Source organism: Lissotriton vulgaris, unplaced genomic scaffold (assembly GCF_964263255.1).
Source record: "Lissotriton vulgaris unplaced genomic scaffold, aLisVul1.2 SCAFFOLD_2281, whole genome shotgun sequence".
NCBI lineage: Eukaryota > Metazoa > Chordata > Amphibia > Caudata > Salamandridae > Lissotriton > Lissotriton vulgaris.
In genome coordinates this window covers 333,863-359,919 of record NW_028242835.1, presented here as the reverse complement: position 1 = coordinate 359,919, position 26,057 = coordinate 333,863, and the positions used below count along the sequence as shown (strand labels likewise).

General features: G+C 42.8%; 1 long non-coding RNA gene across 1 annotated transcript; it reads left to right on the top strand.

Annotated features, from left to right (window-relative positions):
* The first annotated feature begins 533 nt into the window (after window positions 1-533).
* LOC147668827 (uncharacterized) lies at window positions 534-26,057 on the top strand. Its single transcript, XR_015303796.1, has 2 exons — window positions 534-667; window positions 25,867-26,057. It is a non-coding gene; the product is annotated as an uncharacterized LOC147668827 (long non-coding RNA).

Here is a 26,057-nt window from a genome sequence, read left to right as displayed (position 1 = left end):
GTGTTGCAATGTGATATATGAAATCTCTTTATTGATGTCATAATTACAGTTTCACAATTGCTTTATTAACCTTCTTTCTTTTTCATATTTGCTTGAAAATGCACCATTTGCCCACTCTTTTTTTCCGGTGGGGTGGGGGGGGGGGGGGAGGAGAAGAGGAGGGGGGGAGCCTTCCGGTCCTCCTTTACGGCAGTCAGGCTCACTCACTATGCTCACTCACCACATGGCAATTATCCCAAACGTTTGCGCCTCACCACTTTAAAATCTCACCAGCCACCACTGATACATAGGAACGTCTTAAATAATTACCAAAGACAAATGCCACAAAAACCATTGAATTAAGTGATTCGCACATGGCATGATGAGACGGTTTAGAGTATCTTTGCTGCGACTAACCAGTAAATGTGCTTGTTCCTACAGACTGTGTTGTTCTGGGCTTGTGAGCAGTACCACTCAGAGAATGATTGGAAGGACCTGGCGGTGAGCTTCGCTAGGTTGGTGGATTATCTTGTGTTTTACCTCCGGCAAGGAAATCTACCCCATTACTTCCTGGGTTCAGATGTCAACCTGTTTAAACCGGAGCACCGCCCCCGCCTCCAGGATCTCCTCGATGACGTCATCAAGTTCAAAACTTCTCCAATGAAGTATTTCAAATGATAATTCCCAGGTAACCCCGCCTCATTTTGAGCAGAGGTTTGTTCCTCCCACATGCACCCGCGCCTCTTTTGCACATTTTCTGATGCTGGGATTGTGGACCCTCAAGTAGATGAAAGGGGTTTATTGTTATTTAAAAGCAGAGGAAGTCTAGCTATTTACTGTGTGATTTTGTTTCTATTAAAATTATGTGGCATGAAAATGATATGATTTTAGGCAATCTCAATTTGTGAATTAATGTTCCCTCAAGCTCTGAGATTAGGGACCTCGTTTATATAATGGCAGGCGCCATATAAATAAATTAGATTAAAAAAAAATAATAATAATAAGTTTGGTGCAGGGCTCCGTAATGTTGACAGAGCCCTGCACCCAACTGTAAACAGCATTAACGGGAACCGCCATAATGGCGACCAGGCAGGAAGAGTAAATTACTCTGTCGCCCTGATGGAGGTGACCACTAAGCTAGTGATCATGTCTAAAGCACGGGCAGGAACGGCCATTATGGCGGTTCCCGTCAATGCTGTTACACTTGGGTGCAAGGCTCCGTCAACATTACGGAGCCCTGCACCAAACTTCTTTCTTTTTTACATTCAAAAATAAAATCCTGAAGCAAGGTTTTCTTTTTGGAAATAAACAAGGAAATGCGCCTTTCGCCATGGGAGCGCTCCCATTTTAAGAGGTGCATTTAGCAGTTTTCACTGCCCCTGACTTCTGGTGTTTTCCTGGTGGTGACGGGCACTGAAAACTGACCTCTGACTCCGCCCGTTTATATTTGGTGGGTGGAATTAGAGGTCTGCAGGGCCATCTGAGGGGTTTAACCACAGTGGAGGCGGAGTGGTCTCTGACGGGAATAACCCCTTGGCTGCACAGCGCCCCGGTGCTCATGACGAGCTAAGCTCGTCATGAGCCACGTTTCTCGTGTGCTCATGACGAGCTGAGCTCATCATGACCACGCCCGTTCCTTAGAACGCCCAGCACAGCAGGGGAATTAGCCCGCACCTGAGCGTTCTAACGGTCATGACGAGCTCAGCTCATTATGAGCACACGAGAAGTGTGGCTCATGACGAGCTCAGCTCGTCATGAGCGTCGGAGGGGTTAAATCGAAGGTACGACTGCTTTTGAATTTGGCTGGCAGATCATTACCTTTGCGCTATGTATATTCCTTTGCAACGGAGTATACATACATCCAAGATACAAGTTAAGCCCAAATTCTCTCTTCTGTTTAGGCCTACACCCATATGTGTAGTCTTATCTTAGACTCAATTTTGAGAACCTTATATGGCATGTTATTTTATGTTAATTTATTTATAAAGTGTGTGGAAGTGTTCTGGCTCTCAGAGAACATTGGCCACAATCCAGTGGAAATACTGATGTCAGAAGAAAAGGTAGGTCTGAAGGTGTTTGCGAAATGGAAAAAAAAAAGAAATAGCTGGTGCAGGTCAATTCAATTCAATTTAATTCAATTCGATTCAATTGTCTTCATTCGATCTTCCAGGGGCAGATTATAAAATATACACACAATATAATAATCATACAATAAACCACACAACATGTTAAAAGAAACTTCTATGGTGAAAAAGTAGTGGTCATTTGTTAATTCACATTTGATAAAGTGACAGTGCATAAAAATTGGTTCCAAAAACATCAAATCAGACAAAACAGCATAGTTTTCGAATGAGGAAAGTAAAAACAGAATACATTTTGCAGTACGGAGCTGGCAATATTTGATTAAAACAAATATAAAAGCTTGTTTTATCAAAACCTTTGTTGGGCTAAAGTGCATTTCAGAAAACTAGCAACTGCTCAGCATGCTTTACAGTCATTGAGTTGCAATAAACAAAATAGAGCAGCTTTGCATTTAGAACATTTGTATCTACGCAGCAAAGGTGATAAAAACTTCCTTAGTAAATTGCAAATAAAATTGGCAGAAAACTCCGGGTTGTAGGCACACAGCTGTGGTACATGTGTAAAGCTCAATAAAGCTTTTTGAACTTAAAAAAAAAAAAATTGGCAGAAAAAGACAAAGTGTAAAATAGTTTGATTAGATTGCACATCACAAGGACGGGTACCAATAGAGGCAGGTGAACTATTGACTTAAAGGAAAACATATTAACCAGCGAACAGAACCTACCCATAATCTTGCCAACAGTGTTCTCTCATGGACGTTGATCACATATAATAAATATGGAGCGATTGTCGTTACCGGTTGGATAATACAATAATCTCTGACTAAAGGTTTGTAAACTTCCGTTAATTCCCTCATCTCTAGTTTATACTTACGAAAGCGATCCTGAACCCATGTTTTGTGCTTTTTTTGGACGGACTCGGGATGCTCAAACATCTGGACACAACCAGGGGCCAAAAAACTATCTTTAAAATATTTTAGCCATGGAATAGCCAGACCGTGGGTAAAGGATAAACAATCTCTAATGACTGCACGACGAAGAGCGGCTTCTTTGTTATACTGAATTGAGCACCAGAGAGCCAACGGGGCAGCATTGATGATCTCTTTGAAATACTCCATGCTTAGCTCCAGGTGCAGTGGGACATGCGGGGTTGAGGGAGGCTACAGAATCTATTCTCCTCCCTCTTCATTGCATGAACATCCCTCCATCCCCAAATACCCATTCCATACATTAAATTTGGGAGGCATTTTTGATTATAAATATCCAAAATCGGGGCGTTATGTTTTTGGTCAATGTACATTGCGAGTGCTGAAGTGGTACCTACAGCTTGGGTGTGACGAGTTATCCTATTTTTGGTACAAGTTGACCATGTACATCCGTCATCGAAATCTATGCTCAGGTAAGAAAAGGTGCCGACCCTACCTAGTATTTTACCATCAATATTTAGGGTACAGGTTTTCGTATTTCTGGAGCCACATACGATGGTGAAAGTTTTCTTTCAGTTAGTCTCCAGGCCCAGGGCCTTCATAAAGCTATCATAACTAGAAATAAGTTTCTTGAGGCTGTTGACCGTCCTTGCCAGGAGGACCGCATCGTCAGCATACAAAAGTGCGGGTACAGTCTTTTTCTCCATGTGCGGTTCTCTGCCGCAACAGATATCAGTGTTTTCTCCAAATCGTTAGTGTAAAAGAGAAATAGGACTGGGGCTAGGACACATCCCTGGCGCACCCCACGTTTGATGCTAAATGGATGTGTACATGCGCCAGCACTGCCATACCAAATTGATGCTGTGAGATCATGATGTAAGTCTCTAGAAAATAAAACCAAACCTGCATCAATATCCATGAAGCAAGAGGGTCAAATCTAGCACATTCCTAACATGCAAGTATACAGGGGCAGACTAATAAGTCTCCTGGTTGTTTCTTGATAAACAGAGGTTTTCCAATAACAGTGGTGGTTGGACATCACAAATAAACAAGAATGTTCAGTTTCTTATGTTCTTTATTCAAAAATCCATGGGAGTGAGCTTGACAAAAAGACAGCCGACACGTGTTTTCGTCAGTACTAGGGGTAAGTACTAGAGACTTTTTCAAGGCTAGGCAGGACGAAAAATAACGTTGTGTGTCACATGGGGGCTTGTCCAGACATGTAGATTTAAAATATGGAACCATATACAAAGGAAATCCGGAAAATCAAGTCAATGTCAAAGTATTGAAGGATGTGGAATCAAAGCATCCTGGTCTAGGTGTTATGATAAAAACACCTGGGAAGTTCTGCATACACCAAGCGCAGGGCTCCCCCAAACGGATGTCGTGACCAAGTATGCTCAATCAGGACGAAGGAATCGTGATCATTGTCTTAATAAAAATGTCCAAGTAGTAGATAACAAGATTATTGGGGGTGCAGTCCAGTGCTCACATGTAAGTGTGTGAGCTTGCGTGATGAGCGTCCCAATGAAGATTTGTTACATTTCCAGCACTTATCATACATCTAATTGTTATTAGTGAATGTGCGGTCCTTTCCTTTTGGATACACCACTACCGTCTCTCCCTCTCTAGCATGCATCAATATCCATACTCTCTAAAATAGCCCCAAGTGGGTAGAGACTCCCTTGGCATATTTGTATTTTGCCATAATAAGATGGAGTTTGAGGCACTGTTCAATAGTCCCAAGCCCCTTCCTAAACCCATAATGACTGGACAAGTATACTTTTTTTTATTGATCCAGTCAAGTAAACTGTCCAAGACCACTCTCCCAATGATTTTAACTGCGGAGTCTAGCAGGGAAATCGGTCGATAGCTTTTGGCATCATGCACATTACCTTTTTTAAAAATAGGGACGATTATTGAAGAGCTCCATGACCTTGGCACATCCAGGTTACAGACTTCGTTAAATACCAATGTAATTATCAGAGTCCTAAAAACTGTCTTTCTTCGCTGCTATTTTTAAAGTCAGATTTCTGTTAAAGGGCTCCCATGAGCCCCTAAGCTGACGAGCTTTTGGAGACGCACATGCGTGCCAGAGAGGCACCGAGGCCTGTGACAGTTACTTGGCGGCCTTCTCATTCACCCCAAATCCTTTCTCTACTGATGAGGGAAACTATTCCGGAAACCGGGCCATGTCTCGGGTCTATAGATCTTGGGAACTACAAGTACTTACTTGCACCAACTTTGGTGAACCACTCATGAACTTTGTTTCAACTCTTCAATCTACACGCACTTCATATACCAGAGTGCTCAGGGGCGATCCAGAGGATGGGCTAGCGGTGTGCGATCCATCGTAGATTTCTATTTTTAAAGTCATCCTATCTTTTATCTGCTGCTATTTTTATAGAAGCCTTACAGAGATTGGCATTGTATTTTTCACCTATCCTGTTGAGCCTCAAGTGAATCATTCCTCTTCACCTCTTTGTCAGCCTGGCGACGGTTTGAAGGCTTTGACCCCTCCTAACGTAGACCAGGTTTCGCAGATTGTTAGATCAGTGAAAGCAGGGGCTCCATCAGACCCCTTGGGGGGTATTGGTTTAAACTTATGTTGGGCAAAAGGGATCCTTAGGTGCACAAAGAAGGGGTTATGGTCACAGTAAATCTGAGTAAGGACCTCGCTGTTTATTTTATTTGGAGGCATGCTCCAAGAGCTAAAGATATAGGTCCCAATTACGATGCGGTTGGGAAATCTTCCCGATCAAATGGGTTTGGGAATGGTTTCCAACCGACATGGATCGGGAGAGTCCGACCGACTGAGTATGATGCATCCGGATGCTTCCAGATACGATTTGGTTGGACTCCCATTGACTTCATTGGGAGCCTATGTTCCTAACCGCATCGTAATCTGGTCCTCGGTTGGGAAGACACATTACTGATTCGATTCAGAAGGAGCAAATGCCATTAGGAGGCCTTCCTAACTGCATCGTATTCGTGCCCTAGATCTATAGTGCTCCCAACACCCCTTCCTATAAAAGTAGGAATGTCACAGCCTGCATGGACCTTATTGGCCAAACCCCGGGTCGGCCAACAGGGAAAAGAGTACCCGCCCTCTAGTGTCCATCAGATTGCAGTCAACTTCACAGTCAGGTGGTACAAAAGTATTTGAGGATAGAGATGGAAAGTGCCCTAATTTAGCATTAAAGTCGCCTGCCACCAGCAATTTAAGAGGGCGTTCAGCCCGAGCTTCATTTTCCCCAAGCGTATCAATTACTGCAAAAAGACCCTGAAAATTACTGTTTCCTTTACTGGAGAAGCTGTCGTTCTAAATATTCACCATATAAATCTTAAAATTATCATGCCATCTAAGACAGAAAACCTTCACCTCCCCCTGAGCCACGAAAAGAGGATAAATAGAACAACCAATATTTACTTTGAAGCAAGCGATCAACCCCCCTTTGGCTCTACCCGCTGTTGCCGATCCTGCTGGCAGACTAGAACACGTGAATCCATCAAAGGCTATCTCCTTCTGGTCCGAAGTTTCCTGCATAAAACAACGTCGTAATTAAATATAAAAGATTGCCAGCATTCAATCAGGCTTTTGGAAGCTAGACCTGCAACATTTCAGCTTAAAAAAGTAACACATGCATAATCTGCACCGCCTTCTGCCATGGATCCACTCGCTCTACAGGGAGATAATTCTGGGCTGGGTTAGTAGTCGCTTGAGTAACAAAAGTTGTGCTAGAGGCTTCCACTTTTACCAGAACACAGCAGCAGTTGTGCTCCTTGCTGCACCGTCAATCATTATGCTCCAGCCCAGATAAGGCAGTAAATCTATTTTTCTGGGGTACTGTTGGTTGAAGGGGAGATTTATATGATGCACTCTTTAACCCCTTGCCTGTGGGGCTAATTCCCCACCTGTGTTGGGGGAGGGGGGGTGCGCACAGCGCCCCCATGCTCATGACGAGCATGTCACGTCACGCCCACACCCGTTTACATAGAACGTTCAGCACAGCGGGAAAATTAGCCCCGCGTGCGAGCTTTCGGACCGTTATGACGAGCTCAGCTCGTCATGAGCACACGAGCACCGTGGCTCATGACGAGCTGAGCTCGTCATGAGCGTCCAACAGGTTAAATCGCTTGGCCCATCAGTATTTCAGGATGGAATGGCAATATCTTGACTGAGCTGGTCTTTAACATTCCTGCACTAGCTTGACACAATATATCTTTTACAACCACGGGGTTAAGTAAATTAACCAAAATATCATCACCATTATACCCTTTACTTTTTCTGCCAATCCCCCCACACGCCTAGCCATCAGTATCTCTTCAGATATATTCCAATAATCAGTTACTTTAGCATTCAGCCAGTGAATAGTTTTATTGATGAGACTTGTGGTTTCCGTGCTTCCAGCTGGAAGTCTAGTAACATTCACCAGGACTATACCATAGGGAGCAGATGCGGGGGTAGACCATTCATGGGAAGGGAAAGTTAGCTTGAATCACATATTTCCAGTTGTTTGACAGCTTGTTTATCCATTGTGGGGTACACTTTGTTGCTCCAAGCAGATTTATTTAAAGCCAAACTAATGTCTGGTACAGAGGCTTGATTCATTGTTCCACCCCTGTGGTTGAAGGTCTGATTTGAGGAGTTGATGAGGGTGCACTGGCTCTCCTGGGAGCAAGTAATTGCCCTAGGGGCAGGTAATTTTACTAGTTATTCTTCAATTATTGCTAGGCGATCAGTAATGGGTCGTAATTTAGAATCCAATAAGTCGCCTATACGACCACTCAGTTGATTCCAAGTATCTTCAGTAATAGAAGATGCTGACGCTAGCACTTCCTCATTACTATGCCTATTCCTGGGGCCAGTTTGCCTTTTGCGAGTGGACATTTATTTACTGTGGTTTTGGTGATTTTACTCCCGTATTTGGGTTTAGGGCTGCTCTCTGGGTCCAGTTCCAAATGTTGGTCGCTGCCCGCCATACCAATTGGGCTATGGTCAGCTCCTTTCCTATTGCTGGTAAATATAACTCACCCACCCCCAGACAGGCCTTCACAATATTGGTAGCATTGGTACCTTGGCCTATCACTCCTGTGTGAACATGTTCATTTCGGCCGATGTACTCGACCGAGGGGGCTCTGGAGGACTTTGATTGTTAGGGTGAGGCGAGGGTAGAGCATTGCCCACTCTACTGAGTGAAAGGCGTTGCTCCACCAATCTTATTTCTTTTGGGACCATGTCCACAGCCTGGGTTAGAAAGTTATCAATAGTCGAGAGAGTACGTGGTGGTGATGGTAGTACTCGAGGCACCAGGAATTCCCTTTTTATACCTATGCTCAAGTATTGCTATGGGTCTTGTCAGTAATAGTAAAAACAACTATAGACCTTAGACCTCAAGAACAAATAGTAACACCAAACAGAAGATAGACAGAACCTGAAGTGTCCTTGCAAATCTCAAAAGGCAGAATTCAGGGGGGTGGCCAGCCCAGCCTCTTCCGGGCTATGACGGGCCCGTCTTGGCCTGGTCTTTGTCCGGGCCTAGCCGGGGCACGCCCCTCGCGTCCTGCGCTGTGGGACGCCTCACTTGTTTTTATGGTGCTCCTGTGCCTGTGGAAGTTCATCATGGCCCCTCCTCTGGGCCGGCAAGGAAAGGATCAGCTAGTGGGGCGGTGCGGCGGCTTGTGAAAGAGGCGGGTTGAAAGGAAGTCTATTTCATAAGGAATCTGTGGTTGTGGAAAACTCTCGTCCTCCTGTATGGAATTATTTTCAAACGTCGGGTGTTCATTGTCCAAGAATAGTGATCGTGTAACAATTAAGCTTGTTTAAATAATCAAAGATTAAAAGTTGTATACAATCGATAATAGACATTCACTATTTTGGGGTAAAACAAAATTATCAAAGCTCTTGAAAGGTTTGAACATTTTCTCTTATAAAAATCAGTTTTAAATATACATTTTTTTAAAATACTAACCCTGGACGTACACAAAGCACATGAATCAGATCCTAGTTACAGAGTGACATAATTGACAGCCCAGGTCCTATTACCGTCTTTCATTGGTAGCCAAAAATGTTCATCTATTGGTAGGTTTCCATATTTAAAATGCGTGTAAAACCTTCTAATATCTAGGCCAAGGTCTGATTTTAAGTAAATCTGGATGTCCCCCGTTTTCACAATGGAACAATTAAAATGTAACGTTTTAATATTTACACAATGAGAAAAATCATTATTCAAATATTTTTGTTTATATATATGTTCAACTATAATTTCATACTAGCTGATGTAGTTCCATTGTGAATATCTGCTCTGGTAATATCTAGTAAAACGGTCCAAATTGTCTATTTCATAACAAGTGATGCAGCCTTAGAGAGATGGTGATAACAATGTGCCCCCCCCCTTTAATGCTGGATATCTAATTTCTCTCTTTGTGGTTTCTAATCTCAGACTTTCAACTGGGGTTGAGGACCGCAAACAGAAACATGTCTCTGGGTCTCCCACACCTGTGACTGAATGTGTTCATCTTTGTGATGAAAGTAATAGGTTTTAGAGGTGTTCAGGTTATTTAAAAACATTACAAGTTTATTTCCCAAGACATAAAACAAAATCCAAACCAGGCTTTTGCTAATTGAATTTGGAGGTGACTTGACCAAGATAGATTGTTATTCATTCTAAATCTTAGGTCAGTAAAGCTTTGAACTGCCCCAAGACATTTGTTATTGGATCACCACTTCCCAGAGTTGACAGTCGCGTGTTCCCATTTTTACAATTTTGGTTTATTTTCATTACCCAATAGATTGTGGATTTGAGTAGTTCGTGAATGCATCTAACTGTCTCTGCTACCCCAACCCCCCCCCCTCCCCCGGGGGTTCTACTAGCACCAAGTCAGCAGAATACATTAATCCAGAATTTTCATGAGTCCCCGATTTCAGAAAGAAGGGTTGAGATAATTTATAAAACGTGAAAAGTCGGATAAATAAAGTGAAAAGAGTAAGGGCGCCAACACACATCCCTGTTTTAGATCATTTGCAACTGGGATCTGGGTTTATTTTGCTGCTCCACCGGATCAAATACACAGCTAGAGTCTTTAAAAGCAATGCATAATTAGCATTTTCAGGTTTTCACATTTCACACTGGTTTAAAATCATAAAACATTGCCAATGGTAGCGAAGGAGAAACTAATTCTCACCTACTTGGGGGGTAATAATTTTTTATCCATGATCCAACTTTTCATTTGAGACAGTCAAACTCTTGTGAAAACTTGTTCCTGATTCACCTAAGAGGATGGATCTGAGTTTATGATTAATTATTATTTGCACAATAGGTGTAAGTGTGAGGATTATCTGACACAAATTAACAAATAACGTCAGGGGCAGATTTTGTTGTCGCCTGTAAGGGGTTCGCGTAGCGCTTCGTCACTGCTGCCATTGTGGTTTCTGGACTCACTACTTGCAGTTTTAGGTGTTTGATATTGACTCTTGTATTTAAAGCGAGGAGAAGAATATCGAGCTGCCACAATATTGAGGTACAAATATTGAGGAATATCAACTTCCTATCTACAAAAGGTAAATACAAAAATATTGAATCCTCAATATCATTGTTAATAATATAGTTTGCGAAAATATCGACTTTTTTAAAGGTTTTAAAAGTAATATAAATTTAATTAAATTATAAATATAATAAAGTAAAACTTCTTAAAAAGAATGTAAAAATATTAAAATAATAAATAATAAATGTAATGTAATACAGCATGCATTTCCAAATTAACTTAATAATATTCGAAAATAATTAATATAAATTATACAACATTAAAAACATAATTTAAAATATAAATACATACATATATAAATAAACCTATAATATGAATATTAAACTAAATTACATATAAGTTAAAACATTAAAATACATATTTAAAAAAATATATATATTTTACACTATATTAAATATAACAATACTGAAAATGTTGCATAGCTTAGGGGATACAATGACTATTCCCACTCCAACGAGTGGTACAGTAGGGAAAGTGCTGGATAGCAGGTGGATAAAAATGACTATTGCCACTCCAGTGAGTGTAACAGTAGGGAGAGTGTTGGATAGCAGAGGGGTAAAAATTACTATTCCCACTCCAGTGAGTGCAACAGTAGGGAAAGCGTTGGATAGCGTAGGGGTAAAAATTACTATTCCCACTCCAGTAAGTGCAAAAGTAGGGAAAGTGTTGGATAGCGGGAGGGTAAAATTACTATTCCCACTCCAGTGAGTGCAACAGTAGGGAAAGCGTTGGATAGCGTCTGTGGGAATAATTTACTATTCCCACTCCAGTGAGTGGAACAGTAGGAAAAGTGTTGGATAGCGGGAGGGTAAAATTACTATTCCCACTCCAGTGAGTGCAACAGTAGGGAAAGCGTTGGATAGCGTCTGTAGGAATAATTTACTATTCCCACTCCAGTGAGTGGAACAGTAGGAAAAGTGTTGGATAGCGGGAGGGTAAAATTACTATTCCCACTCCAGTGAGTGCAACAGTAGGGAAAGCGTTGGATAGCGTCTGTGGGAATAATTTACTATTCCCACTCCAGTGAGTGGAACAGTAGGAAAAGTGTTGGATAGCGTGAGGGTAAAATTACTATTCCCAATCCAGTGAGTGCAACAGTAGGAAAAGTGTTGGATAGCGGGTGGGTAAAAATTACTATTCCCACTCCAACGAGTGCAACAGTAGGGAAAGTGTTGTATAACGGCTGGGAATAATTTAATATTCCCAATCCACCAAGTGTAACAGTAGGGAAAGTGTTGGATAGCATAGGGAAATAACTTAGTATACCCACTCCTGCAATATAATTAATTTACCTCCCACCATTTTCCCCTATAAACGTCACCTACAATATTGTTAAATATTAATAAATTAACATAATTAAATATTAATTAATTAACTCATAACAATTAACAATAAATTAAGAACATCAAATCTAAATTAATTCACACAATTAACACTATAAAATACCTTTTAATAAATATTATATAAAAATATCAAAAATGACATTAAAATTAAATTACTTCACACCCTACTCCCTTATCAACCCTCAACCCACTCCTAAAACAGTGCACAATTAACATAGTTACAAATTAATTATTAATAATTAATATCTAATTAATTACGAATAAAAGAAAAACACAATTGACAATTAATTATTGATTGTTATTAGTCAATTTATAATTATTACTAATAAATAAATTAACTCAACAATCTAAATTATTAAATACTAAATTATTAATTAATAAAATAATTCATTAATTATAATTAAATTACTTCCCACCCTATTCCCCTATAAACCCACAACCCACTACGCAATTAAATTACGCAAAAATTAATTAACATAAAATTCATTACTTTAAAAAAAATTCAAACATACATTACAAAAATAATACATACTTGTAACACATACTAACATACAAAACACTAAAAAAAGTCAAAAATATTAAAAATGATATTTTTACAATCGATATTGCTAACTTTGATATTATGGAAAACGATATTTCTTACCTACCTGTCGATATTCTTACCACTATATTTTTGCCAGTCGATATCCTGTCCACTCAATATTAAAAACTCAATATTTTGTCCACTCAATATTTTAAATTCGATATTGTGACTAGTTACCCATTTAAAGAGTAGGCGGTACCCCTTCACGGCTCTTTTAAATGCTCTTAATTGAAGTGTGTTAACAAAGGGTAGAATTGTCCTTCTCAGCTTTTTGCAATAAAAATAAACTTCATTTTAACCCATGTGCATCGAAGGCCATCGTACTGTATATTCATCATCAAAATACTTTATTTCAGTCTTATTACCTTAAAAGTGCAAAAGCAATACATACATACAGTACATAAATAGCCACCATTTTAAGTGCACATTCCCATTACCAATAAATGTCCATTCAAGCATTTTATAACGTCCTCTGAATGGACAATGAGCTCGAAACAATATAAACCCGCCAAAAATACTAAACACTGGACTAAAGGGGTGTGCCAAGTTGGATGTCTACTCCATGCCGGTAAACAGCTTTTACTTTGCATGCTAAACAACGCATGCCATAACAACGCAGTCGTTACAACGACCGCGTTGTTATTTAGCTTTCCGTTACAACGAAGGTCGGAAAAATGACTTGCGTTAGGGGGCAGAAGGTTTTGGATTTAAAATCCAACACCTTCCCTAGTGTCCGCACAGACTGGAGTTGAAATAGTAAATTATACTATTCCAACATCCTGCGCCCCCTAAAAGCAAGTCGTTGTTCCGACGTGCGTTGTAACAGTATGCGAAATAACAACGCGGTCGTTGTAACAACCGCGTTGTTATGGCGTGCGAAAAAAAGGCCTATATTCCTCCATGCCTATCTAACTTAATCTTGGGACTCGTGATTGATGTAAACACAGTCTTCTTTTAGATGGTTCAAACCAGTTTTGTACAGATGGAAAATGTCTCCACTAGGAGTGTGAGTCTCTTTATCTACATCGAGATGAAAAAGAATAAAAAAGTAGTTTATGGACGACTCACTTAGTTGGACAGCACTCTTCATAGCCCGGGGTCAAGCAGCAGTAATTCTAAAACCTTGTTTTATAAAACGTTTCTGTGCACCTCAGTTAATACTTCAGCGTTTCAGCCTTGGCCATAAAGACAAATAGTATATTTAGATCAAAATACAAAACTAAATCTCCAATTTTTCCTTCGTAAAATAAGAACAAATCTTGTTTAGTAAAAAAACTCAGTTAGTAAAGGGTGAAATATTCAGACCATTTCAAAGAGTTTTCTAAGGAGCAATTATAGATTAAAAAGGCCTGATTGGTCTCCTCACTCCTCTGCCAAAACTTCCTGCCGAATAGAGAGCCTGTATACTATCAAAGAAGGCGGGCACGCACCACAGACTGTTCTGTACCTCCCCCAAAAGGGAACGGCAATTAGGCTGAGGTGTGAGTACTAAAGTCCCAAGAATAACTTCAGTACGCTAAAATCCAAGTCGTTAAATCACTCAGATAAAGGACCAGATTTTCCACCATTTTCAGAAAACCTCCTATAATGCAGTTATATTTTAATAGCAGAAAGTCCAATTAGACTCCTCCCTCCACTGCCCACAATCCCTGCCCCATGGAAGAGCTTTGTGCTATTAGAACGAGCAAGCACGGACCCCAACTAGCCTGGGCCTTCCCCAAAAACACAACGGTTTGGCTTAGGTGAGAATACTGAAGGCCCAAGAGTGACTTACGCGTGAACCACATAGAAAACTGGAATCTTGAGACAGCATATATAATCGATTGTTGGGTATCGTATTTCGGAAGCCTAAATGCTTCTGCACAATCCTCGGTCCCCTGATTTCTGCACAGCAGATCAACCATCCAGATCTAAATGTTCCATGAGATGGGCTGAAGAAAAACACATGAAGCTCTGATTCCTCCGATTTTCCCTAGGCCGGGCATGCTGCGGGAACGGTGCCTGCCCATTTGTTGTTTAAAGAGCGCAGAGGGAGTGACCCACGCCTAGATTGTACATACAGTTTCCTAGCTAGGGTTGGCTGAACTTCATCTAGGAAAGACTCAGAGTTATAGTAATCTTTAATTCTATTTCACATATTACGCCTCTCATCCACATGTATTCCTTAATATTGCATATATGTCGATGTTGAATTGTTTAACATGGTGGATGGCTGGCATTCCAAAAGTCTTCTCTCCCATTAATGTCAATTTATTTTTCAAAGTATCTGCATTAGTGGAAATTTAAAGCAACAAACATATTTTCTAATACTTCCATAAAATATTCCATAAAAATAAACTGTTAAAAACTAACTGAAGCATTAGACAGGTTATAAGGCTAGAGTAAAGGGTTGAGTTGGAAGACTAGAGTATGGTGTTGGGTTGGAAGGCTAGAGTAAGGTGCTAGACAGGTTGTAAGGCTAGAGTAAGGCGTTAGGTTGTAAGGCTAGAGTAAATTGTTGGGTTGGAAGACTAGAGTATCAGTTTTGGGTTGTAAGGCTAGAGTAAGGTGTTGGGTTGGAAGGCTAGAGTAAGATGTTGGGTTGGAAGGCTAGAGTATGGTGTTGGGTTGGAAGGCTAGAGTAACATGTTGGGTTGGATGGCTAGAGTAAGGTGTTGGGTTGGAAGGCTAGAGTAAGATGTTGGGTTGGAAGGCTAGAGTATGGTGTTGGGTTGGAAGGCTAGAGTAAGATGTTGGGTTTTAAGGCTCAAGTAAGGTGTTAGATAGGTTGTAAGGCAAGAGTAAGGTTTTGAGTTGGATGGCTAGAGTATCAGTTTTGGGTTGTAAGGCTAGAATAAGGTGTTGGGTTGTAAGACTAGAATAAGGTGTAGTGTTGTAATTTGTAATTTGTAATTTGTAACTGAGTTTTGTATCGCGCCAACTCACCGACAGGTCTCAAAGCGCTTCTGACAAAGTACAGCGACAAGAGGACGAAGTGAAGATAAAGATGTTAACTTAACTACGGAGATGTGAATGCGTCCTTGAAGAGTAAAGTTTTCAGGGTTTTCCTAAACCGGAGAAGGTTGGCCTCTCTACGGAGCACCTCCGGTAGCTTGTTCCAGATGGTGGGTGCTTGAACTGAAAAAGCTCTGCCTCCTTTTGTTGCCAGTTTGAAACGTGGGCAGGATAGCAGGAGGGAATCGGAGAATCTGAGGGCGCGCTTAGGTTCGTAGATTCAGAGCCTATCTTTTATGTAGGCTGGCGCCTGGCCATGGATTGCTTTATGGCAAATGCACATGCTCTTGAATTCAACTCTTTGTTTCAAGGGGAGCCAGTGCAACCTATAAAGTAAGGGAGAGGCATGAGTCCGCCTAGGTACTCCAAATATCAGGCGGGCTGCGTCATTCAAGATGACTTGTAGACGATTGATGGAGTTTTTAGGGAGGCCTAAGTATAGTGCGTTGCCGTAGTCAATTCTCGACACAATCGTGGCTGAGACGATGGTTTGGAGCATGCTCCTTGAGAGCAAAGGGGCGAGCTTACGTAGCTGCCTGATCAGATTAGTGCATGAACCAACCACAGCGGACACTTGGTTGGTCATTGATAGTTCCTGGTCAATTTTCATCCCGAGGCTCTTTACATTAGAGCATGGTTTTGGGGTAGGTCCAAGTTCTTGTGGCCAGAACAGGTCATTCCAGGGGGAGGTAGAGGTAGAAACTACAAGAACCTCGGTTTTGTCTGGATTTATTTTCAATAAGTTGGACGACATCCAGTTCACTGTGAACCGTAATATGTCTTGGGCTAAGGACTGAGCCGATATGGTATTGTCGATACTCAGCAATAGCTGAGTATCATCGGCATAATTAAAAACTTTACAGCCCATGTTTGCCAGGAATTCTATCAATGGTTGTAGGTATAAGTTGAATAGAAGTGGAGAAAGCGCGGACCCTTGCGGGACTCCACAAACGAAGGTACCTACTTCAGAGACCTGATCTGCTAACTGGATCCTCTGTGTCCTCCCTGAAAGGAAGGCTGTCAGCCACTGGAGAGCTTGTTCTCTTATCCCGGACCTAGCTAGTCTGTCCAGGAGCAGTGCATGGTCGACAGTATCAAACGCCGCTGATAAGTCTAATAATATCAGGGCGCTTGGCTTTTTACTGTCGGCCATGCATCTGAGCTCATCCAATACTGACAGCATTACCAGTTCTGTGCTATGGTGGGCACGAAACCCAGCTTGCCGCTCCTGGAGAAGATGGTGGGATTCCAGGAGGGGTGATAGGGACTTTAGTACATGTTGTTCTAGTACTTTTGACAAAAATGGCAGCTGGGAGATTGGCCTGTAATTCTTTAGGCTAGTTGGATCTGCCCCAGGTTTTTTTATCAATGGTTTGACGCGTGCCTCTTTAAAGGTAGTTGGTAATGATCCAGTGGCTAATGAGGTGTTCAAAAGATCTAAGATCTGGTCTTCTAAGATCGGGATTGCTAGTCGGAAAATATCGGGCGGACAAGGATCAGCAGGGGAGCCTGACTTGGTGGATGCTACTAGGTGTCTAAGGGAGGTAGCATCGATTTCAGGAAACCTAGTGACGATAGGGGTTGAGAGGTATGGAGGGGACGGTAGCAAGGTGTATATGACCGGGTTGTCCTTCTTAATATCTGCCAATATGGACGCTACTTTCTCAAGAAAATATCCCTGAAAGGTGTCGCAATTAATCAGTATATCTACCTTTTCCTCCTTCTTACTTAGCTCCTTCAGAATTTGGAAGGTCTCTTTCTGAATATTTGTGGCGTTGTTCATGCGTGTTTCAAAGTAGTCTTTCTTGGCTGAGATAATGAGTTTTTTATACAATTGAAACGATGTTCTGTATAAATCTCTATCGGTGTCCTTTTTAGATTTCCTCCAGCATCTTTCGAGATAGCGGAGCTTTCTTTTTTGGTCTCGTAGGCTCTGGGTAAACCAAGGGGCTCCTTTTTCTGCACCCTTTATTTTTTGTATTTTTTCAGGGGCTATCTCCTCAATGGCTTGCTTGAGGGTAGTTGTTATCCTGTCGTAGTTTGAATCTAGGTCGATGGCAGCTGATGGAGTTATAGATATCTGTTTGTGTTTGGACAAAGCTTTGGTCAGGATATCAGCGTTGACTTTTTTCCACTGGCGCACCTTTTTAGTTTTTAGTGGAAGTTTAGTCTGGAAGTTATGATACGGTATGTTGTATGAAATTAGATGGTGGTCTGACCAGATGCAGGGTGTAATATTTGTAATGACTGCCGTTGGCGTGGAGGACCAGACAAGGTTGTGTTGGAATGCTATAGTAAGGTGTTGGGTTGGAAGGCTACAGTAAGGTATTGGGTTGGAAGGCTAGAGTAAGGTGTTGGGTTGGAAGGGTAGAGTAAGGTGTTGGGTTATAAGGCTAGAGCAAGGTGTTAGACATATTGAAAGGCAAGAGTAAGGTGATTGACAGGTTGTAAGGTTGGAGTAAGGTGTTGGTTTGGAAGGGTAGAGTAAAGTGTTGGGTTGGAAGGCTAGAGTAAGGTGTTGGGTTGGAAGGCGAGAGTAAGGTGATTAACAGGTTGTAAGGCTAGAGCAAGGTGTTAAACAGGTTGGAAGGCAAGAGTAAGGTGATTGACAGGTTGTAAGGCTAAGGTAAGGTGTTGGTTTGGAAGGGTAGAGTAAGGTGTTGGGTTATAAGGCTAGAGCAAGGTGTTAGACAGGTTGGAAGGCAAGAGTAAAGTGTTGGATTGGAAGGCTAAAGTATGGTGTTGGGTTGGAAGGCCCAACACCTTCTGGACATAAAATCTCTAAAAATCTATCTCAATAAATGTAAATCAGGTTCCCCGAGGGACATGGCCCCCCTACCGTTTTGAACCAAGCTTTTGATACAGTTGCTCCCACTATCTTAGAACTTATCAATCTGTCTCTGGCTTCTGGGATTGTCCCCTCCTTATGGAAACGAGCCATGGTGAGAGCACTGCTTAAGAAAGTAAGTGCGGACCCTGAAGTTTTGCACATTACAGTCCTATCTCATTGTTTCCAGGGATCACAAAAATTGCAGAAAACTATGTCAACTCCATTTTGTCCACCTTTTTGGAGGAGAATGACTGCTTTCACCCATTGCAAACTGGATTTAGACCCCAGCAGGGCATAGAGACAGCACTGATTGTAGTCGTTGAGGAATCTTGGAAAATCTTGGATGCCGAGGATCGGCGGCAAATGTCCTCTTGGATCTGAGTGCGGCTTTCGATACCGTCAACAATCAACTGCTGATCTCTAGGATTAGAGAAGCAGGAGTATCTGGAACTGCACTAATGCGGCTGGAGTCTTTTTTAGATGACCACTCATTTCAGGTCTTCAAGGACAACTCCATATCTAAGAGTATGTCATTGAGTTGTGGGGTTCCACAGGGCTCGTCCCTGAGCCCCACCCTCTTTAACATTTATATGAGCCCCCAGGCAGAAATTGTTAAACTCTTTGGCATACAGATTATAACATATGCAGACAATAACCAGCTGATTTTTTCCCTTAATCAATCTGGGAACAGGGAAAACAATGTGGCCAATTGTTTGGATAAAGTATCAGCGTGGATGGAGGGCTCATATCTACAACTAAATGGAGCAAAAACTGACCTGATGTTTTTGGGTAAATCTCCCCCATTAGGTCCTTTCTCTCTATGGCCCACATGTCTGGGCAGCATACAAACCCAAAGAACAAATAAAAAGCCTAGGAGTCTGGTTCGATCATAAGCTAGACACGAAGAAGCAATCCCGGAAGGTAGCAGGAAGCTGCTATGGATTACATAAGATGGCTAGGAAAATCCTCCCCTTGCTGCCTTTTCAATGCGAGGAAACTGCTGGTCCAAGCCTTAATTCTTTCTCGTCTGGATTATGCAAATGTCCTTTATTTGAGCTCCCCGTGATCTACAATAAAGAAGCTTCAGACTGTGCAGAACTGTGCAGCTCGATTGCTTTTACATGCCTCCCACAGAGAATCTGCGCAAGCTTTTATAGCCTCTATACACTGGCTTCCAGTTGCAGAGAGGATTCAGTTCAAAACCCTTTGCCTCACCCATAAGATTCTGTCTTCTAAGGGTCCGCCCAGTCTACATTCCATCATTTCCCCATACTATCCCAGTAGAGCGCTGCGCTCAGGAAATAAACACATGGCAGTAGTCCCTAGAATATATAGGTCTAGGAGTGGAGGAAGACGATTCTCCTACATTGCCTCCAAGAGCTGGAATGCTCTTCCAAATCACATTTGTCTGGAGGAAAACCCTATATCCTTCCGCAGACAGTTGAAAATGTTTTTGTTCCCGGTCGTCTAAAGCCGTTCATCTAGGTAGGCTCGGTTCCTAGCGCTGGGAGGCCTTCGGGTTGCCATGCACTTTATAAGTGCCAATTCAATTCAATTCAAAAAGGCTAGAGTAAGGTGTTGAGTTGGAAGGCTAAAGTAAGGTGTCGGGTTGGAAGTGTAGAGTAAGGTGTTATACAGGTTGGAAGGCTAGAGTAAGGTGTTGGGTTGGAAGGCTGGAGTAAGGTGTTGGGTTAGAAGGCTGGAGTAAGGTGTTGGGTTGTAAAGCTAGAGTAAAGTGTTGAATTGTAAGGCTAGAGTAATGTGTTAATCAGGTTGGAAGGCTAGAGTAAGGTGTTTGAAGGTTAGAGTAAGGTGCTGGATTGGAAGGCTAGAGTAAGGTGTTGGAAGGCTAGAGTAAGGTGTTGGGTTGGATGACTAGAGTAAGGTGTTGGGTTGGATGGCTAGAGTAAGGTGTTGGGTTGGAAGGCTAGAGTTAGGTGCTGGATTGGAAGGCTAGAGTAAGGTGTTGGGTTGGAAGGCTGGAGTAAGGTATTGGGTTAGAAGGCTGGAGTAAGGTGTTGGGTTGTAAAGCTAGAGTAAGGTGTTGGATTGTAAGGCTAGAGTAATGTGCTAGGCAGGTTGGAAGACTAGAGTAGGGTGTTGGAATGCTAGAGTAAGGTGTTGGGCTGGAAGGCTAGAGTATGGTGTTTGGTGGGAAGGCTAGAGTAAGGTGTTGTGTTGGATGGCTTGAGAAAGGTGTTGACTGGAAGGCTTGAGTAAGGTGTTAGACAGGTTGGAAGGCTGGAGTAAGGTGTTGGGTTGGAAGGCTGGAGTAAGGTGTTAGACAGGTTGGAAGGCTAGAGTAAGGTATTGGGTTGGAAGACTGAAGTAAGGTCTTGGGCTGGAAGGCTAGAGTAAGGTGTTGTGTTGGAAGGTTTGAGAAAGGTGTTGGGTTACACGGCTTGAGTAAAGTGTTGGGTTGGAAGGCTGGAGTAAATTGTTGGGTTTGAAGCTAGAGTAAGGTGTTGGGTTGAAAGGCTGGAGTGAGGTGTTGGGTTGGAAGGCTGGAGTAAGGTGTTGTGTTGGAAGGTTTGAGAAAGGTGTTGGGTTACAAGGCTTGAGTAAAGTGTTGGGTTGGAAGGCTGGAGTAAATTGTTGGGTTTGAAGCTAGAGTAAGGTGTTGGGTTGAAAGGCTGGAGTGAGGTGTTGGGTTGGAAGGCTGGAGTGAGGTGTTGGGTTGGAAGGCTAGAGTAAGTGGTTGGGTTGGAAGGCTTGAGAAAGGTGTTGGGTTGGAAGGCTAGAGTAAGGTGTTGTGTTGGAAGGCTTGAGAAAGGTGTTGGGTTGGAAGCTAGAGTAAGGTGTTGGGTTGGAAGTCTAGACTAAGGTGTTGTGTTGGAAGGCTAGAGTAAGGTGTTGTGTTGGAAGGCTAGAGTAAAGTGTTGGGTTTGAAGCTAGAGTAAGGTGTTGGGTTGGAAGCTAGAGTAAGGTGTTGGGTTGGATGGCTAGAGTAAGGTGTTGGGTTGGAAGGCTAGAGTTAGGTGCTGGATTGGAAGGCTAGAGTAAGGTGTTGAGTTGGAAGGCTGGAGTAAGGTATTAGGTTAGAAGGCTGGAGTAAGGTGTTGGGTTGTAAAGCTAGAGTAAGGTGTTGGATTGTAAGGCTAGAGTAATGTGCTAGGCAGGTTGGAAGACTAGAGTAGGGTGTTGGAATGCTAGAGTAAGGTGTTGGGCTGGAAGGCTAGAGTATGGTGTTTGGTGGGAAGGCTAGAGTAAGGTGTTGTGTTGGATGGCTTGAGAAAGGTGTTGACTGGAAGGCTTGAGTAAGGTGTTAGACAGGTTGGAAGGCTGGAGTAAGGTGTTGGGTTGGAAGGCTGGAGTAAGGTGTTAGACAGGTTGGAAGGCTAGAGTAAGGTATTGGGTTGGAAGACTGAAGTAAGGTCTTGGGCTGGAAGGCTAGAGTAAGGTGTTGTGTTGGAAGGTTTGAGAAAGGTGTTGGGTTACACGGCTTGAGTAAAGTGTTGGGTTGGAAGGCTGGAGTAAATTGTTGGGTTTGAAGCTAGAGTAAGGTGTTGGGTTGAAAGGCTGGAGTGAGGTGTTGGGTTGGAAGGCTGGAGTAAGGTGTTGTGTTGGAAGGTTTGAGAAAGGTGTTGGGTTACAAGGCTTGAGTAAAGTGTTGGGTTGGAAGGCTGGAGTAAATTGTTGGGTTTGAAGCTAGAGTAAGGTGTTGGGTTGAAAGGCTGGAGTGAGGTGTTGGGTTGGAAGGCTGGAGTGAGGTGTTGGGTTGGAAGGCTAGAGTAAGTGGTTGGGTTGGAAGGCTTGAGAAAGGTGTTGGGTTGGAAGGCTAGAGTAAGGTGTTGTGTTGGAAGGCTTGAGAAAGGTGTTGGGTTGGAAGCTAGAGTAAGGTGTTGGGTTGGAAGTCTAGACTAAGGTGTTGTGTTGGAAGGCTAGAGTAAGGTGTTGTGTTGGAAGGCTAGAGTAAAGTGTTGGGTTTGAAGCTAGAGTAAGGTGTTGGGTTGGAAGCTAGAGTAAGGTGTTGGGTTGGAAGTCTAGACTAAGGTGTTGTGTTGGAAGGCTAGAGTAAGGTGTTGTGTTGGAAGGCTAGAGTAAAGTGTTGTGTTTGAAGCTAGAGTAAGGTGTTGGGTTGGAAGGCTAGACTAAGGTGTTGGGTTGAAAGGCTGGAGTGAGGTGTTAGATAGGTTGGAAGGCTAGAGTAAGGTGTTGGTTTGGAAGGCTAGAGTAAGATGTTGGGTCGGAAGGCTACAGTGAGACCCTTGAACTAAATGTACAGACTACATGGCGACAATGCCTACCAAGAATATGTGCAGCACATTCTTGTGTAAGAAGAAAATTTGCAAAAAGTCACCATTTGAAAAAGATGTCAAGCTAAAAAGGGAATTCCAAAATGGAGCTTAAGAACAGGACCTACAACACATCATGCTTGGCTTTTCCTCCTGGTCAGTCTCTCCTCCCACTGGACAAGGCTCTCTCCTTCATTGTTTTAGCAGGCAGGGAGACTACTCAGCAAACTTTCAGCTACTCAAAGTAAAGACTTCAGGTGATGTCCCCTCAACATCCATGTGTGAGACTGGTTGTCATACAGACACCAGCCCTGGTCATGCCATAGTCCTTCAATTACTCTAGAGATACTTCCTTCCTTGGACAAGATGAACCTGAACTGGAACAAAGTGGGATGCTTTGATTACACTTTCAAATGTCCGCTTATGGTTGACTCTCAGTAATGACTCTCAGCAGGTACTAATGATGCTGACTCCAAGCAGGAGTGTAGATAACAAGGGCCTAGAGTGACGCGTGAGAGCTCTGTACCTAATGGTCATCTGCCTTCCTGAAGCAGCAATTATGGCTAGACAAAAAGGCAGGCCCTACCTAGAAAATATGCATTTGCCTCGAACAACAGAAACTACAGCCCCACCCCTTACCCCTCAATAACATCAAAATGGCAGTGCTAAGGAAGAACAAATCAGTAGGAAGGGATGAGAGGAATTTGTATAGGTTGCCCCAATTCTATCCCCCTTAGTACGGTGTCTGGGTCGCCACTCTACGGTAATAGAAATGCAGTCAGTACACTTCCACTGTCTGGGAACGCAGTATCCACCCTTCACCGTGGAGCATAACAGATCAGGAGCCCGCCAAAGTAGATCCTACTTGGCTCCAGTTTTCAGACTTTCACCAAACACAGCCCTGGTACCATACATGTGCACCACCCTCACTGCACACACGTGTGATCAGCACATGTACAGAATGTCAGCTCTGTCTGGGGTCACATTAAATTTGAACTGTACACAAGCTGGGTCAGGAGACATCACTCTCTACTGATCCAGCTAGTAATGGTCTGGTCCTACTAAACATTGACACATTCGGTCACCACAGAGGCAGCAAACAAGGCAGCTCATAGGGTTCCTGTTCTTGACTGCCTCATGGGAGTGAGTTAACTGGTGATATAGAAGTGCAGGCACTCACTACGTAGAGTATAGCTTGTTGTTGAGAAGTGCCTGTAGACTACTATTAAATGCATTCCCGCAGCATTGAGAAGTGCCGGCACGCTCCCTTTCAAATGAACGGGCAGGTTCTCAGTACCGGACACCACCTGCCAACTTAAAGCACTGCTCAGGGGACTTCAAGTCAGAGGTGTATCATTTCTTGCTGCTGTGGTTCTTGAGGGGGTCAGAAGTGGATACTGGCATGGTATTTAAAGCAGTGTGCCTACTAGCCAAAGGTCTGTCTGACATGGGGTCCTGGGCTTGTGGTGTTTGGGAATGCAGGAGGAAGAGGAAATAACTAAATAGTGGCCAAAAGAAGAGGCAGAATCATGGATGGATGCAGGGCAGGGCTGGACTAGCTTTAGCATTTCCCCAGTGGGCCGCCGGGGTAGGAGCCGTTTTTTTTTGCCCTAAGGGGCCGTTTTTTGTTACAGGGCTGCTTAATATCGGCCACTGTAATACAAAAGAATGTATGATGATACCACGCATACCATCACAACGTGGTATTTTACATTGCGGTTTTTGACAACACAAGTCGTTACATCGACTTGCTTTGGAGGGCGCTGGATTTACCAATAGTGTGAATTACTATTCCAACTCCAGTCTACGTACAGTAGGGAAGGTGTTGGAATAGTAATTCACACTATTCCTTATTCTAGAGCGCCCTCCAGTGCAAGTCGGTGTAACGACTTGCGTTGTTAAAACCACAATGTAACCATTACGCGTTGTAATGGTTGTGTGGTAAAGGATGTTTCCCTTTGCCAGGGCTGCTTTTGGTTCCCAGTCCGGCCACGTTGCAGGGTCCACGTTTACCCTGACATGAGTCACTGAAGGTTACCGGAACTCACATATGGGCTGAAACCCCACTGCTGCCAGGGAGAACCTGACTTCTCGAAACAGACTGTGTGACTCCACGCGTGGAGGAGAGTCAACATCCCTTGCCTGAGATGTGGTAATAATGTTGCTTTTGAGATATGATTCCGCAAGAGTTAGCCTCCCACTTCACACTCGGGAGAGTCATGAGGTGAAGATTATTAGGTTGTTTTTTGATTTCCAGGAGTATTGATTCATGTAGAGTTGTGTGGTATCGAGTGACCTGAAACAGGGCCGCTCCCACTTGTCGGATCCCTTGGAGTGACTTGTACTATACTGACCCCTTTCTATGATTCTGGAGGAAGCAGGCAAGCCAAGGTTTGGTTGGAGACCCCCACTGTGGTTTCCAGACTCTCCCTTGCGTGGCATCAAAGCCGCCAAGAGTCGAGCATGACCCCTTCTGAAGGCCCACCCTCGTGAGGCCTGGCTCGAAGAAAAGATCCTTTAAGAAGTCCATTGGATCACTTTCACTCTCCCTGCGGGGGGCTTTCTATGAAGGTAGGATTTCTATTGGCGCGACACCAAAATCTTTTACATTAGAAAATCAAAAACTGTTGGATACTGGTTCGGTGTTTGGATACCGATTCCAAAATATTGTGTGAAGAATATCGAGGACAAAAATATTGTGAAGGTAAGTTACTACAAGTGAGCATAGTTTCACTAACCGTCACTCCGCATATATGTGCCATGACGATACATGTCTTCAAGGTACGTAGATGTGGACTTAAGAACAGTACCTCTATATTTACCCCTTTGCACGTACCCTCTCAATAATTGGTCCTCGATATTTTTGACACGATATTCTGTCCATGTGATATTTTTTGCATTGTTATCCTGTCAGACGACTGTTGGCTTTATCACTGTTTGTTTAAAATTATTTCTGGTCAGCAGAGCACCAACCGTCCTTTACTGCTTCCAGCTTACAAATGCCCTCTTTCTTACTATGCGGAAGTGTTTGCAGCTTCCTACTTACAGACAAAAATACTTGAAAAGAGCTGTTTGGCAGCTTAAAAGTGCACCATTTAGTAACAAAAGAACTATTATAGCACAACACCTCGCGAGTGTGCAGACGCCCTTAGTGTCTGCATCTCAGTCAGATCAGTACATAGAGGAGGGGTGTTGAAAAAACTACTACAAACTACTTTTGGCTTATGTTTATGTGACGAACCATGTGTATGATGTATGATGTCTATGTCTATCATCTCCCACCCTCTCATTCCCATTGGCTTATGGTGATGTCATGAACATGACCTCTAATGTTCTCTTTCCATCCACAGCCCCGCCCTCTCTTTCGGCGTGTTATGCCATGTGACGTCATCCATGACCAATGACTGAAGACATCACCCAAAAAGAAGCGTGAAATCCAGATATGGGACGTCATCAAGCCTTGACATAAAATTGTGACTATGTTGGTAAAAAAAGATTCAATTGGCAAAGTATAATGATAAAAAATAAAGTATTGCATGCA